Raw genomic sequence first — 13,768 nt, 5'->3', positions numbered from 1 at the left:
CGTCAAGTCGGTTCCGACCCATAGCGACCCTGAACAGGGTTTCTGAGGCTGTAAATCTTTACGGGAGCAGAATGTCTCATCTTTCTCCCGCAGAGCAGCTGGTAGTTTCAAACTGCTGACCTTGCAGTTCACAGCCCGATTCGTAACCACTACGCTACCAGTTTCTTAATGTGGCTTATCAACTGTCTCTAAATGCAACTTGCAAATGTGTTTCAAACAATGAAACTATAGCTGGAATAAATATACAGTCTTCCAAAGTGCTTTCATACAAATATATATATATATATGTAAGTGCTTTCATACAAATATCCCTTTGGTAGACTGTATATTTATTCCAGCTATAGTTTCATTGTTTGAAACATGTTTGCAATTTGCATTTAGAGACAGTTGATAAGCCACATTAAGAAACCAGTTTACTTTATAGTCACATCATGCTTTTCTTACAGACAGTACTACCTAGCTTTATATTAGACTTGATGTGCTACTTTGAGTTATTAGTGACTTTTGACCATTAAAAAATAAATAAATAAAAATGTGCCATCAATGATAATTTATCACATGTCTTAGCGGTCTCAGTTGTTGCTGTTTTTAGGCGCTATTGAGTCAATTCCCACTCAGATGGATTCCATGTGTAGAACTGCCCCATTGGGTTTTCTATGGGAGCACATCAGTAGGGCCTTCTCCTACAGAGCCATTGTTGTTAAGTGTCATTGAGTCAGTTCCGACTCATAGCAACCCTGTATAGCATTTCCAAGGAGCAACTAAGTGAGTTTGAACTACCAACCTTGCAGTTCAAACCAACCTTGCAGTTTGTTGCTTATCTTACAGGGCCCCACCAGGACTCTGCCAGCCTTAGGGTCATCAACTGAGCACTTAACTCAAGCCCCAACAAGCCTTCATTCAGGAGTCCCTTGTTGTTGTTGCTGTTAGGTGTTGTCATGTTGGTTTCCAACTCACAGAGACCCCGTGAGCCACAGAGAGTAACACTGTCCAGTCTTGCGCTGTTCTCACAATAGTTGTCATGCTTGAGTCTATTTCTGTTACCATTGTGCCAGTCCATTTCATCGGGGTCTTCTTTTGTGCTAATCTTCCAGTTTACCAAGCATGATGTCCTTATCCAGGGACTGGTCCCTCCTAATAATATGTCCAAAGTATGAGAGATGAAGTCTCAGCATCCTGGCTTCTAAGGAGCACTCTGGCTGTACTTCTTCTAACACAGATCTGTTTGTTCTTTTGGAAATCCATGGAACCTTCGATATTCTTCTCCAACACCACAACTCAGATGAATCAATTATTCTACAGTCTTCCTAATTCATTGCCCAACTTCCACATGCATATGAAGCTATTGATAATACCGTGGCTTGGGTCAGACACACATTAGTCCTCAAACTGATATCTTTGCACTTGAGCTTTAAAGAGGTCTTGTGCAGCAGATTTGTCCAGTGCAATACATAATTTCACATGTTGGTGGCTGCTTGCATGAGTGTTGATTGTGGATCCAAGCAAAATAAAGTGTTTGACAACTTCAGTCTTTTTTTCATTTACCATGTTGTTATTTACTGTTGTGAGTATATTTGTTTTCTTTACATTACAAAATCATTAGTATCTTAAGCCCTCTGCTTGCAGCAGACAAGGTTGTATCATTTGGATATCACAAGTTGTTAATGAGTCTTCCTCCAATCCTGATGACACGTTCTTCTTCATATAATCCAGTTTCTAGGATTATTTACTCAGCATACAGACTATATCAATGTGGTGAAAAAAACAACCCTAGAGCACACCTTTCCTTATTTTAAACCATTCATTGTCTCCTTGTTCTGTTTGAACAACTGCCTCTTGGTCTATGCACAGGTTCCTCATGAGCACAATTAAATGTTCTGGAATACCTATTCTTCACAATGTTATTCAGAGCTTGTCATGATCTACACAGTCAAATGCCTTTGTATAGTCAATAAGGCAAAAGTACACATCATTCTGATGTTCTCTGTTTTCAGCCAAGATCCATCTGATGTCAGCAATGATATGCCCAGTTCCACATCCTGGTCTGAATCCGGCTTGAATTTCTGGCAGGTCTCTGTTAATGCACAGCTGTCACCGTTTTTTAATTATCATCAGTAAATGAAAGTCCTGAAAACTACTCAATTCTCATCACCATCAACTCAACTTTTAGGAGACATTTCTTCCCCAGTTTTATTTTGAGTGCCTTCCAGGACTCTGTCTGTCAATATTCTGGTGCTGTCCATATTGTTTTCACTTTCTGGCACTATATCTGACAATGTTCCACTGCTTCTCATAAGGTTTTCAGTGCCTAAACATTCAGAAGTTGTCGGCCTCTCCTTCTTCCTAGTATGTCTTGGTCTGGAACCATCTGAAACCTGTCCACCATGGGTAACCCTGTTCATATTTAAAATATAGCATAGCTTCCAACATCATAACAACATAGAAGTCACCAGCATAGGACAAATTGACAGACGAGTGGTGGTAAATTTACTTAGGAACTTTTAAAAGTACAGATACACAGATACATAGACCTTCCTATAGCTTTTCTCAGTGTCTTTCCTCTCTTTTCCATCTCAGAAAATGAGAGATCAAAAATAATGATTAATATTTTAGCATTAATCATTCCCTCACATGTTTTAAACATATGACTGCATGTATATTCTCAAGAATAACATTTAAAAAGTAAGTTATGTATAACAATATGAATATGTACCCATAAGTAACATGAATATATCCATAATAATATAACATGTCAATCATAAACAAATACAATTTTGTTTGCTTTCCATATTTTAACTTTTACCATTCTTTTTTCTGACCGTATTCATAGCTGAATAAAAATAGTCATAGCAAGCATCTTCATTGCTTTCTTGACTTTAAAGAAAATGCTTTTAATGTTTCAAAATTAGCTATGTTTGGTGAAGAATAAAGGTGATATTTTCTATATATTAGAATAGGGGTAATTTTTCCTTATATGGTTAAGAAAATGATCTTCTATTTCTAGCTTGCTAGGAATTTTTATTATGAATGGGGATTACATTTGTTATTGTTGTTAAATGCTGCCGAGTTGGTTTCCACTCATAGAGACCCTATATAGGCTTCTAAGGAGTGACTGGTCAGTTTGAATCACTGACCTTCTGGTTAAAACCCACCTTGTGGTTGAGTGTTTATGGTACAGCACCACACCATGACTCTGGGGATTGCATTTACAGACAGTTTATAAGCCAGATAAAGAAACCAATCTACTTTACTTTATAGTCACAGCGTGCTTTTTTTAAAGACAGAACTACCTAGCTTTATCTTAGACTTTATTTGATAACTTGAGTTATCAGTGACTTTTGATCTTTAAAATAATATGGAAATTATATTTTTCCTTTTTTGGTAAATATAATGAATTATATTAATAAGTGTTTGAATATTAAATCACCTTTACATTCTTATGATTACATAGATAGGGAGTTAGGTTGCTAGGTAAATTGATATTCAGCAGATACAGACATCCATCCAGTCATTCTTTTTTTTTTTTTTAAGGTTTTTATTGTGGAAAGAGTGAAAGTTTACAGGGCAGATCATCAGTTTTACATTCAACAATCATATACCTTGTTTCATCACAATGATTATAATCCCCTCCATGCACCATCAGTTAACAGTATTTCTCTCTATTTACTTTAGCTTTTATTTATGTATTTATTTTTAACATTCAGGCATATATAATAATTTATACCACCAAAGGGTACATTCTGCAAGTCTGCCTCCTGGCCACCATCTCTTAGTCCCTCTCTTTCTGTGAATCTAGACTCCTCAGCCACTGCCCCTCTCCATGTCCCCATGTCTGCGTCCATCTCTGGTATCACTGCTCTTCCATTCATTCTTAAATTCAGTTTACCTGTATTTTATTTAGAATTTTTGCCTATATACTCTTTGCGTATATGTCCCCAACTTATCTTAGGATCAAGGTTCTGTTAACACTATACTACAAACTAAGTTCAGGAGAAAGATGAGGCGTTCTGCTCCAGTAAAGATTTACAGCCTCGGAAAGTGAAGAAGGCTTAAAATGCTTACTAATAAAGGTCAAAGACCACAGCCTCCTGTATGGGTTGCACCTCAATGTAAAGAAAACAAAAATCCTCCAATGTAAAGAAAAAAAAAACCCAATAAATAACATCAAGATAAATGGAAAAAATAACAAAGTTGTCAAAGATTCATTTTGCTTGGATCAACCATTAACACTCATGGAAGCAACAGCAAGAAATCAGATGATTGCATTAGGCAAATCTGTTACATAAGACCTCTTTAAAGTGTTGTAGAGGAAAGATGTCAGTTTGAGGACGAAGGTGCCCTTGACCCAAGCCATGGTATTTTCAGTAGCCTCATATGCATGTGAAAGTTGGACAATGAATAAGGAAGACCATAGAAGAATTGATACATTTGAGTTATCATGTTGGAGAAGAACATTGAAAGTACCATGAACTGTCAGAAGGACAAACAAATCTGTGTTTGAAGTACAGCCAGAATGCTCCTTAGAAGCCAGGATGGCCCAGCTTATTTTCTCATACTTTGGACATATTATGAGGAGCAACCAGTCCTTGGAGAAGGATATCATGCTTGGTAAAGTGGAGGGTCAGTGAAAAAGAGGAAGATGTCAACGAGATAGATTGGTACAGTGGCCGCAGCAATGGGCTAAAGTGTGGCAGTAATTGTGAGGTTGGCACAGGACCAGGCAGTGTCTTGTTCTGTTGTGAGTAAGGTAGCTATGAGTCAGTATCAACTCGGTGGTATCTAACAGTAGCAACAGCAATGTAAACACACCTATGTCATTGCCTGGATAATAATGTTGTTGCTGTTGTTAAGTGCTGCTGAGTCAGTTCAGACTGACTTGTGCAGGGTTTCCAAGGAGTCATTGGTGGGTTTGAAACATCAACAGTGTGGTTAGCAGGGCAGTGCTTATCCTACACCACCACCCCATGGGGTATACAATTAATAGTTGACAGTTCCCCACCGATTGTGCTTTATTGATCTAGAATCATAAAAGACTTGTTAAATATAGTAAGTTTTTTGTGTGTTGTTATTGGTAAAGGTATATTATTATTTATGTTGTGTACTACAGAACATTGTATCTTTATAAAGATTGAGTTATAAGAGATCAGCACAGGTTCTCAAGCTATCAACTTGCTTTTTGTCTTCTAAATGATACTGAGATTCACAATTAATTGATACGGTCTTCTTTCAGCTTTCCCCAGCTTTCCTTTAAGTCGCTAAATTATCCTGAAGAAAATAGAGTTGCTTAGACATTGTCCTGATGGATTATACTGTACAGTTAGTCCAACACAGAACCAAGTATCAGATCCATTGTCTAGATGATTTCTTTTTTTATTTCGAGTTTGTAGCTAAAAGGAAGCAGGAAAAAATTTAAAAGACCAACTCATTAAATGGACTAAGTAAGAACAATTTAATTCAAATAACTTAAGTACCAATTAGCTAATTGCAAATCCCTGACCAAGAAGTCAGACGATCTTATCATCTGGGCAAAACTGTGATGCTCAGTGGGACATTGGAAGAAGAGGCCACGATTCTGTTAAATCTGTTAAATTAGCTCATTAATAGATCAGTAACTTGTGGTTCAAACTCACCAGTCACTCCTCGGAAACCCTATACAGGATTGTTATGGGTCGGAACCAACTCGACTGCACTTGGCAACAACTTATGAATAGGACTCTGAATGAATATATGAGTCCCGTCTGTTAAAAGCACTAGGCAGGAAAACCTTGACTTGAAGCTGTTGAATTAATTTTGAACCATACAAGGTGCTATTTATTAAGATTTTAAGGAGTTCTGATGGCACAGTGAGTTAGTGTTGGACTGTTACCAGCAGGGGTGGTAGTTCAAACCCATTGTTGCTCTGCAGGAGAAAGATAAAACTGGCTGTTCCCATAAAGATTTACAGTTCTACTCTGTCCTATGGGGTTGGCATTACTTGGAATCAACTAAATGACAGTGGATTTGTCAGATAATTTTGAGGTTCCTGGGTCACACAAATGGTTTGGACTCAATTGTTAATTGAAAGGTTGACAGTTCAAACCCATGCATGAAAAAGGCCTATTTCTATAAGTTATTTTAGTTAAGTGCCCTGGAGTCCCCCACCCATAGCAACCCTGTATAGGGTTTTCAAGGAGAACCTGGTGAGCTTGAAGCACCGACCTTTGCAGTTCAAACGACTTTATACTCTTACATATTAGCCCCAGCGCCACATCAGGACTCCCTATAAAGATTGTTGTTGTTGTTTGCCATGAAGTCGGTTCCGAGGCTGTAAATCTTTACAGGAGCAGAAAGCCTCATCTTTCTACTGCGGAACAGCTGGTCCTTTCCAATTGTTGATCCTGACGTTAGCAGGCCGATTCATACCAGTACGCTAACCAGAGCTGCTTGATTATAACCAAGAAAATCCTATAGAGCTGTTCTACTCCGTAACACATGGGGCTATGATGAACTGCAATTGACTCAATAGCAGGTTTGTATTGTTGTTGTCGTTTGCTTGTTTGTTTTTAATCAGGTAATCAATTGAATGTTTGAAAGAAGTCATCTGTATCTTAAAGAAATACCTTTAACATTGATTTCTGAGGGCGAAACAACTTGTTTCAAAGTTATCAGAAAGACAAGACCGTCATCTAGTGGTTAAATGTGTGTACTGCAGAATTAACGAGGCCCATCAACGTTAGCAATATATTGCCTGTCCTCTTCCACAAGTGTTTGCTTTTTAAAATCCAGGATTCCTAGAGAATCTTCTCAAAAGATTAAATTGCTAATGGTGGAATATTTGACTGTTAAAAAGGAGATCTGAAAGGCGCCACTTAAGTTATATAACCTAAGATTTTAGATACTTATATTAAGGATTTTTTTCAGCTTATTTTTGAGGGCTCTCCAGAGTGAAGGTTACTAACCCAAATTCTAGAATTTTATATCCATATAGAAGGCACAATTTGAATATCACTGATGTCATTAGGATGCAGTAGAATTGTTACTGCTTTAAATAAATTGCTAATGTAAAAATTAGTTTCTAATCAAGTAGTTAAATCATTTATATATTATTTTTAGAACCAGACTGACTGAATTAAGAAACCTGTTTCTCCTGAATTCATAAAATTTATTAGGAGTAACCCTCTTCCAAGACTAAGACTCAATGGGAATACACGAGCAGACATGCACTCTGGCTGGTGACCACAGATAAGGGGAAGTGAGGGAAAAACAGCCATGAAGCAGCAAGCTTCATGTTCAATATACCCCTGTGAACCCAAATGGAGACCTGGTTGTCCAGCAGTGTGGCAAAACCTGGGTACTCCTGGGCCCAGAGTCAATGACATAGCCACAGAGGACTAGAGTGGAGAGTAAAGTGTCCACTTGATGAGAAGAGAAGGCATATGCACAAGAGCACCCACACTTGCAGATTATACCCACTTATCCTGGCTTCAATGACTGGATGATCAGAACCCAACTAGAAGAAGAAAGAATCGGAAAACAAGAGTAATCTGATACAATTTGATGAACTTGACCTACACCTATGGATGCAGTAGCTCAACAGAGGGAGCAATTCTTTACAACAAGGACTATTCCCATCCCCTCCATACAAAGGGTAGACAGAGATGGACATTGGCTACCCAAAATGGGGGGCTACAAAGGCAAGAAGGACTAGCTTACAAGCTTCCAAGAGGGAGCCTAGATCCAGAGGATGTGGAGGAAGGTAGAATCTCCACTGAGTAGTATCCAATCTGTCTGGATGGGGCTGATGAAAGGAGATGGAGATGGCACTCATGTGGAACAATAGTGAATAATTGTTATCAGGACTGATTGTGAGGGTTGGAAATGTAAAGGTAGACATTTTGTAGCAAAAGGAGGGGAGTGATTGACTTTTCAGTATAGGAGCGGAGGTCCCTGGGACCATAAAGGGAGAAGAGCGGAGAGCGGGACACTACCCAGAGAAACAGTGACACCAGAGATGGAGGCAGAGATGATGACATGGAGAGATGGAGAGGTTGGGGACTTTAGACCCAGAGAGGGAGAGGGGCTGTGTGCTGACAACCAGGGGCAGGCTTGCAGGGTATAGCCTTTGGTTGGTCGATGATGCATGGAGCGGATTGCAACCACCGCAATGAAACAATATACGATAGGATGAATGTAAAGCTAATGTTCTCCCATGTAAGCTATCACATAATTCACAATAAAACTTTTTTAAAGAATTCATTAGGAGCATTTAAGCAGCATGTGGTTGTTGTTGTTGTAAGGGCCATCAAGTTGATTCTGACTTATAGTGACCCTGTATAGGGTTTCTGAGGAGCAGCTGGTGGGTTTGAACTTCCAACCTTGTGGTTGTGATAGTACAGCACCATACTTGGAACCTGTCTTTATAATTTCTATCCTGAGATCCCTATTGTCCCAGGGCATGAAATTATTACATAGGGGCCACCCAGGGTTAGAGGTAGGACAGTACTATGAGATAATCTAAAAAGTGCCCATCATGCCAGCAAGGTCCCCGTGATCCCTGGCTTCTCACTCCTTCACCTGGATTTTCGGAATCCTTCTCTGTACTTGATCAATCGTAGCCCAGTTTCCAGACCCCATACTCTCTTGGCCACGTTGTTGTTAGGTGCCATCAAGTTGGTACCGACTCATAGCTATCTTATGCACAACACAATGAAACACTGCCCGATCCCATAAGTTAAACTACCCAGAGGTAGTTTAACACACAATTTCAATCCAGTTTGAGCAGCAATGGGTTGTTACAGCAACTCTTCTTGGCTTACAAACACAAATGCTAACCTGACCGCCTTATAGTTGGTTTCCTCTGAAAGAAAAGGATCACTGCTAAAAGAGCCCAGCCAGTCTAGTTGGTGGGTTTCTAGGCTCCAGTATTGCTGTTAGCTCTGACCTGAGCGTCTCTGGAGACTGACTAGCCTAGGTCGCCTTGTCTCCATTGCTAGGCTCTAGCTGACCGTTGTCTTGGTTTGATCTTTGCCCCATAAGAACTGGAATGTGAAACTCCTTGTTAAATGCTGCTGGGTCACGTTGAAGTGTTGTTGTTTGGCAAAGGCTGTAGTCTATATTACATAAGCTTTGTTCAGACTATCTATACTTCCAGAAAGAAATGGAAAACATCTTAAAGAAATGGCTCATTTCCTCAGATTGTGTTATTCACTAGCTTGCTATCTCTTGTTTCAACTACTTAGGAGCAGAGGAGCTATGGCTTAGCCATCCTATAGCATACCTTACATCCCTAATAATTACCTTTATTTGCATTTTGATGTCAAAAGTAGCACCAGAATTCAGGATGGTCCAACAGAAGAACGATTGAGAGATGTTGAGAATTTTGTTCCACAATTCAGTAAACATTACATGCGCGAAAGTTGGTTTCCATAGCCCTCTGACTCTTGAGGCAGACCACTCTCCCAAATGTCTCTCTGCCTTGGTTTCCCCCCACTTTCCAGTCCACTTCATCCACTGCTGTCAATGGGCTCTCCCAACGATTATACTTAAAAACCATCTTCATCAGTCCTTGCTCTAAACGAGCTCTTGACTCCTCTTTGTCTCTACCTCACCCAAACTGAACTTTCTCTGTTCAGCAACATTATGTACTTTTCCCTGCATGGCCCTTTCTACATCCTTCAAGGACGGTTCAAATGTCTACTGCTTTCTCTCCTCTGAATTGCTTTAACTGTCTCTCACGGCCTTCTATTTTACCTTATAATGATTTTCTTAACGCGTCTCATTTCTCTTTTACATAGATATTTGCTTAGGAGTTACATAGTTTATCTTTTTCACTTCTGAATTCCCACTAATCCATATGCTTAATAGCAAATATTGAGCCAATCAGCAGAACATCTTTAAAAAAAAAAAAAAAGTAGAGTCCCAATGACTTGCATTTTTGAAGTCTCTTACAGGGCACATGGCCACTTTGAATCTTAGGCTGCCGTATGAAAGCAAGACAGTGCTACGTCCTCTTGGTTGGTGAATGTATGATTTCTCTTTCCTCTATGTCCTTGACAAATGGTTCCCACTCTCCACCCCTCTCCAGCTTAAAATAATAGCTATAAGAGGTTAAATTGAAATGTATTCCAGAGACTATGTCTGTGGCTAGCATAAATTAAATTACTGGGTCAGTGAAAAGCTGCAGTGCAGATAGACACCACTTCTTAAGCTAAGGAGTTCAGCAGCAGACTGATGACAGGGAGGAAGGGAGTGGAAACAGACATAAGAATATCCTTTTCTTTCACCACACTGAAGCTTCTCATCAGGTAGGTTCAGGGAACAGGTCCAATACCTAGCTCCTGGGCTTGGTTTGTTTGATTAGATTTCCTCTTTTATGATCATGGTGTGTCCCGTGGGTCTCTAGTGTCTGCATTGTAATGTGGGACCATCGCTTCAAACTCCTAATAGTGATTGCTATGGTTTCAGGTCTCACTATGAGTCTACTGTGGCACTTTAAGATAAGTACTGAACTGCTAACCACAAGGTCAGCAGTTCAAACCCACCGGACAGTCTTGGGATTACCATACACGGTCTTCATGAGTCAGACACTACTCAGTGACACACAGCACCATGGAGTCCCTGATGTAGCACTGTAGAATAAATACTGGATAGTGTTAACCACAAGGGCAGTGGTTCAAACCCACCAGCCACCCCTCAGTGTTTCTATGAGTGGGAACTGACTCAATAGCACCTAATATGAAGCTAATATTGTGCTGTCCTATGTAACAGGTACTAGGTTACCCATTGCTGTTGTTAGGTGCAATCAAGTGGGTACCAACTCATAGCTACCATGTGCACAACAGAACAAAACACTGCCCGGTCGTGGGCCAACCTCATAATTGTTGTCATGCTTGAGCCCATTGATGCTGCCACTTTGTCAATCCATCTCACTGAGGATCTTCCTCTTATTCTCTGAACCTCCACCTTACCAAACATGATATCCCTCTCCGGTGACTGGTCCCTCCTGAAAATATGTTCAAAGTATGAGAGAGGAAGTCTGGCCATCTTGGCCTCCAAGGAGCACTCTGGCTGCACTTCTTCCAATGCAGATTTGTTTGTTCTTTTGGCAGCCCATAATACTTTCAATATTCTCCTCCAACACCATAGCTCAAAAGCATCAATTCTTCTATAGTCTTCCTTATTCACTGTCCAGCTTTTGCATCTATGAGGTTATTGAAAATACCAGTGCTTGGGTCAGGCGTACTTTAGTCCTCAAGTTGACATCTTTGCTCTTCAACCCTAAAAAGTTCTTGTGCAGCAAATTTGCCTAATGCAATACGTCATTTGATTTCTTGGTTGCTGCTTCCATGAGTGTTGATAGTTGATCCAAGAATGAAGTCCTTGACAACTTCCATCTTTTCTCCATTGACAAGAATGTTAGTTATTGGTCCAGTGGTGAGGATTTTTGTTTTCTTTACCTTAAAATGCAATTCATACCAAAGTCTGTGGTCTTTGCTCTTTACCAGTAAATATTTTAAGTCCTCTTCACTTTCAGGAAGCAAAGTTGTATCATCTGCACATCGCAGGTTGTTAATGAGCGCTCCAATCCTGATGCCATGTTTTTCTTCATATAACGCAGTTTCTCGGATTATTTACTCGGCATATCATGCTTATACTTAAAAACTAGGAAGTGGGTGTTTTTGAAGATAGGAACTTGGCCCAGGTCACAGTTTGTAAATTGAAGAGGTATATTTAAATCAGATCTGTCTGCTTTCATCTGTATGTTCTTCAGCCTCTTGTGAATAAGCTCTGGACAAAGAATCCAGAGACCTACAATTAAGCCCAAAATCTATCATTAATTTGCTGTGGACCTTAGAAAAGTTATTCCATCCTCAGCTGTAAAGTGTTGATCTTTGCCGATGGATTTTGTGAAACACAATTGAGATCATAGTAACCAAAAATATTTTAAGTGAAAATGCAAGGTATAAAGATTTTATTCATTCCTTTCTTTACTAAACACCTACTGTATGTTAGGTGCTGTGTCAAACATTTGAAATAAAGAATGTAAATGTACAATTCTTGCCTTTGAAGAATTCATAATCTAAAGAAGTCTTTATAATTCTTCATCATTGTAGTCATGGCTAGCATAGAGAAAGAACAGGAAGCAGTGGACGCTCATACAAGGGGCAACTTCTTCATCTTGTACATGGGGGAGGGAGTGGAAATAACAGAGCCAATGAAAGCTTAGCTAACTTAGAGTTGATTCTTAGAGTCTTAGAGTTGATTCCAGCTCTTGGTGATTCCATGTATGTCAGAGTAGAATTGTTCTCCATAGCATTTGCAATGGCTGATTTTCTGGAAGTACCTTGCCAAGTTTTTCTTGGTGGACTCATACCTCTAACCTTTTGGTTAACACATTATCTGAGCACATTAACCTTTTTCACTGCCCAGGAACTTCAGTCAGTGCTTAGCTATGTGTTGCTTAATTATGATTAAAAAAAATTTTTTTTCACATGAGTTGTTTAATCCCAAGAACTCCCCTATATTGAGAGTTCTCCTCTTTTCCCCACTTAGCAGATGGTGAAATGGGTGCTTCGTGAGGTTCAGATGCCTGTTCAAAGTCATAGACACTAGACACGAGGCTGTCACTGAGGTCTGTGTGATGTTGAAGTCAGCATGCATGCTTAGTCATTCCCTTACTGCAGCTCTGCCTCTCTCCAGAAACCAGGAGCAGCCTGAGTCTTGTCTACACGTGTCCAAGGGTCAGAGCAGTAAGGATAGGCATTTTGGATAGAGGAAACTGTTTATACAAGGGCATGGAGGAAAAGTCAGGTGAGTTTGAATTATAGAATCAATAACTGGAGCACAGAATTCACACAGGAGTGTATTAAAAGAGAAGCCAGAATTGTAGAGTGAAAATTCGGGAGATGCCTGATTGTGCGTCCTGGTATGGTGCTGCAGGATAATGTACTGAACAGAAAAGTTGGCTTGAACCACAAGGTCAGCAGTTCAAATCGACCAGCCACTCCTTGGAAACCCTGTACAAGATCACTGGGAGTTGGAACCAACTCGAGGCACTTAACAACTAATTGTGAAGTTCTTTGTATATTCTTATTAAAGTCATGAACCTTGACTTCTCTTCTGGCCCATTTTGAGTGTCTCTGGTTTCTGAGTAGGTAAGTTAACAAGCTTTGCTCCACAGAAAGGTTGTAGGGCATGTGTGGGAGCTGGGACCTTTGGATCCCTGAGCAGAGGAGAATTCACAGGACCCTGGATTACTTCTCTCTGTGAGTACCTTAACGCTGTCACTTAAATTAATTATGATGTAAAAGATCAGTTGGAGCCAATCTAACAATTTCTGAAATTGCAGGAATAGTAATAAAATAAAATATTGGATCACTGAAGCATTCATTTTGGAAACAGACCTTTGTCACAGGTTTGTCTGTTAATGCATTTTTCTACTCCTCTGCCAAGCTGGAGACGCCAATGTCCTGACTCTCTCAGTCTAGGGCTTCTCATGACAAGGAGAACCCGGAGGCAGCCAGACTGTCTTAAAGTCAGTCTCTCCCACTTAATGCTGTTGTAAGTTAGGCCAGCTCACTTATCCTTCATAAGCCTCTTGTAAAAAATGAAGTACCAGCCATTTCTCCCATACCCCTCTCTTCTCCACTGAGTTCAGTAATTCATTGCAAGGGTTACACAGAGCTCAGACACAATAGTCACAGTTATGCGGTTTATTAGGCAAGTTAACAGGTTACAATTCAGGGTCAGAAACACTCAGGGTACAGTTGTTCCAGTCAGCTGCTGATAA

Source organism: Chrysochloris asiatica, unplaced genomic scaffold, assembly GCF_000296735.1.
Source record: "Chrysochloris asiatica unplaced genomic scaffold, ChrAsi1.0 scaffold00064, whole genome shotgun sequence".
NCBI lineage: Eukaryota > Metazoa > Chordata > Mammalia > Afrosoricida > Chrysochloridae > Chrysochloris > Chrysochloris asiatica.
The sequence above is the reverse complement of the archived record's forward strand: the minus strand, read 5'-3'. Positions refer to the sequence as shown.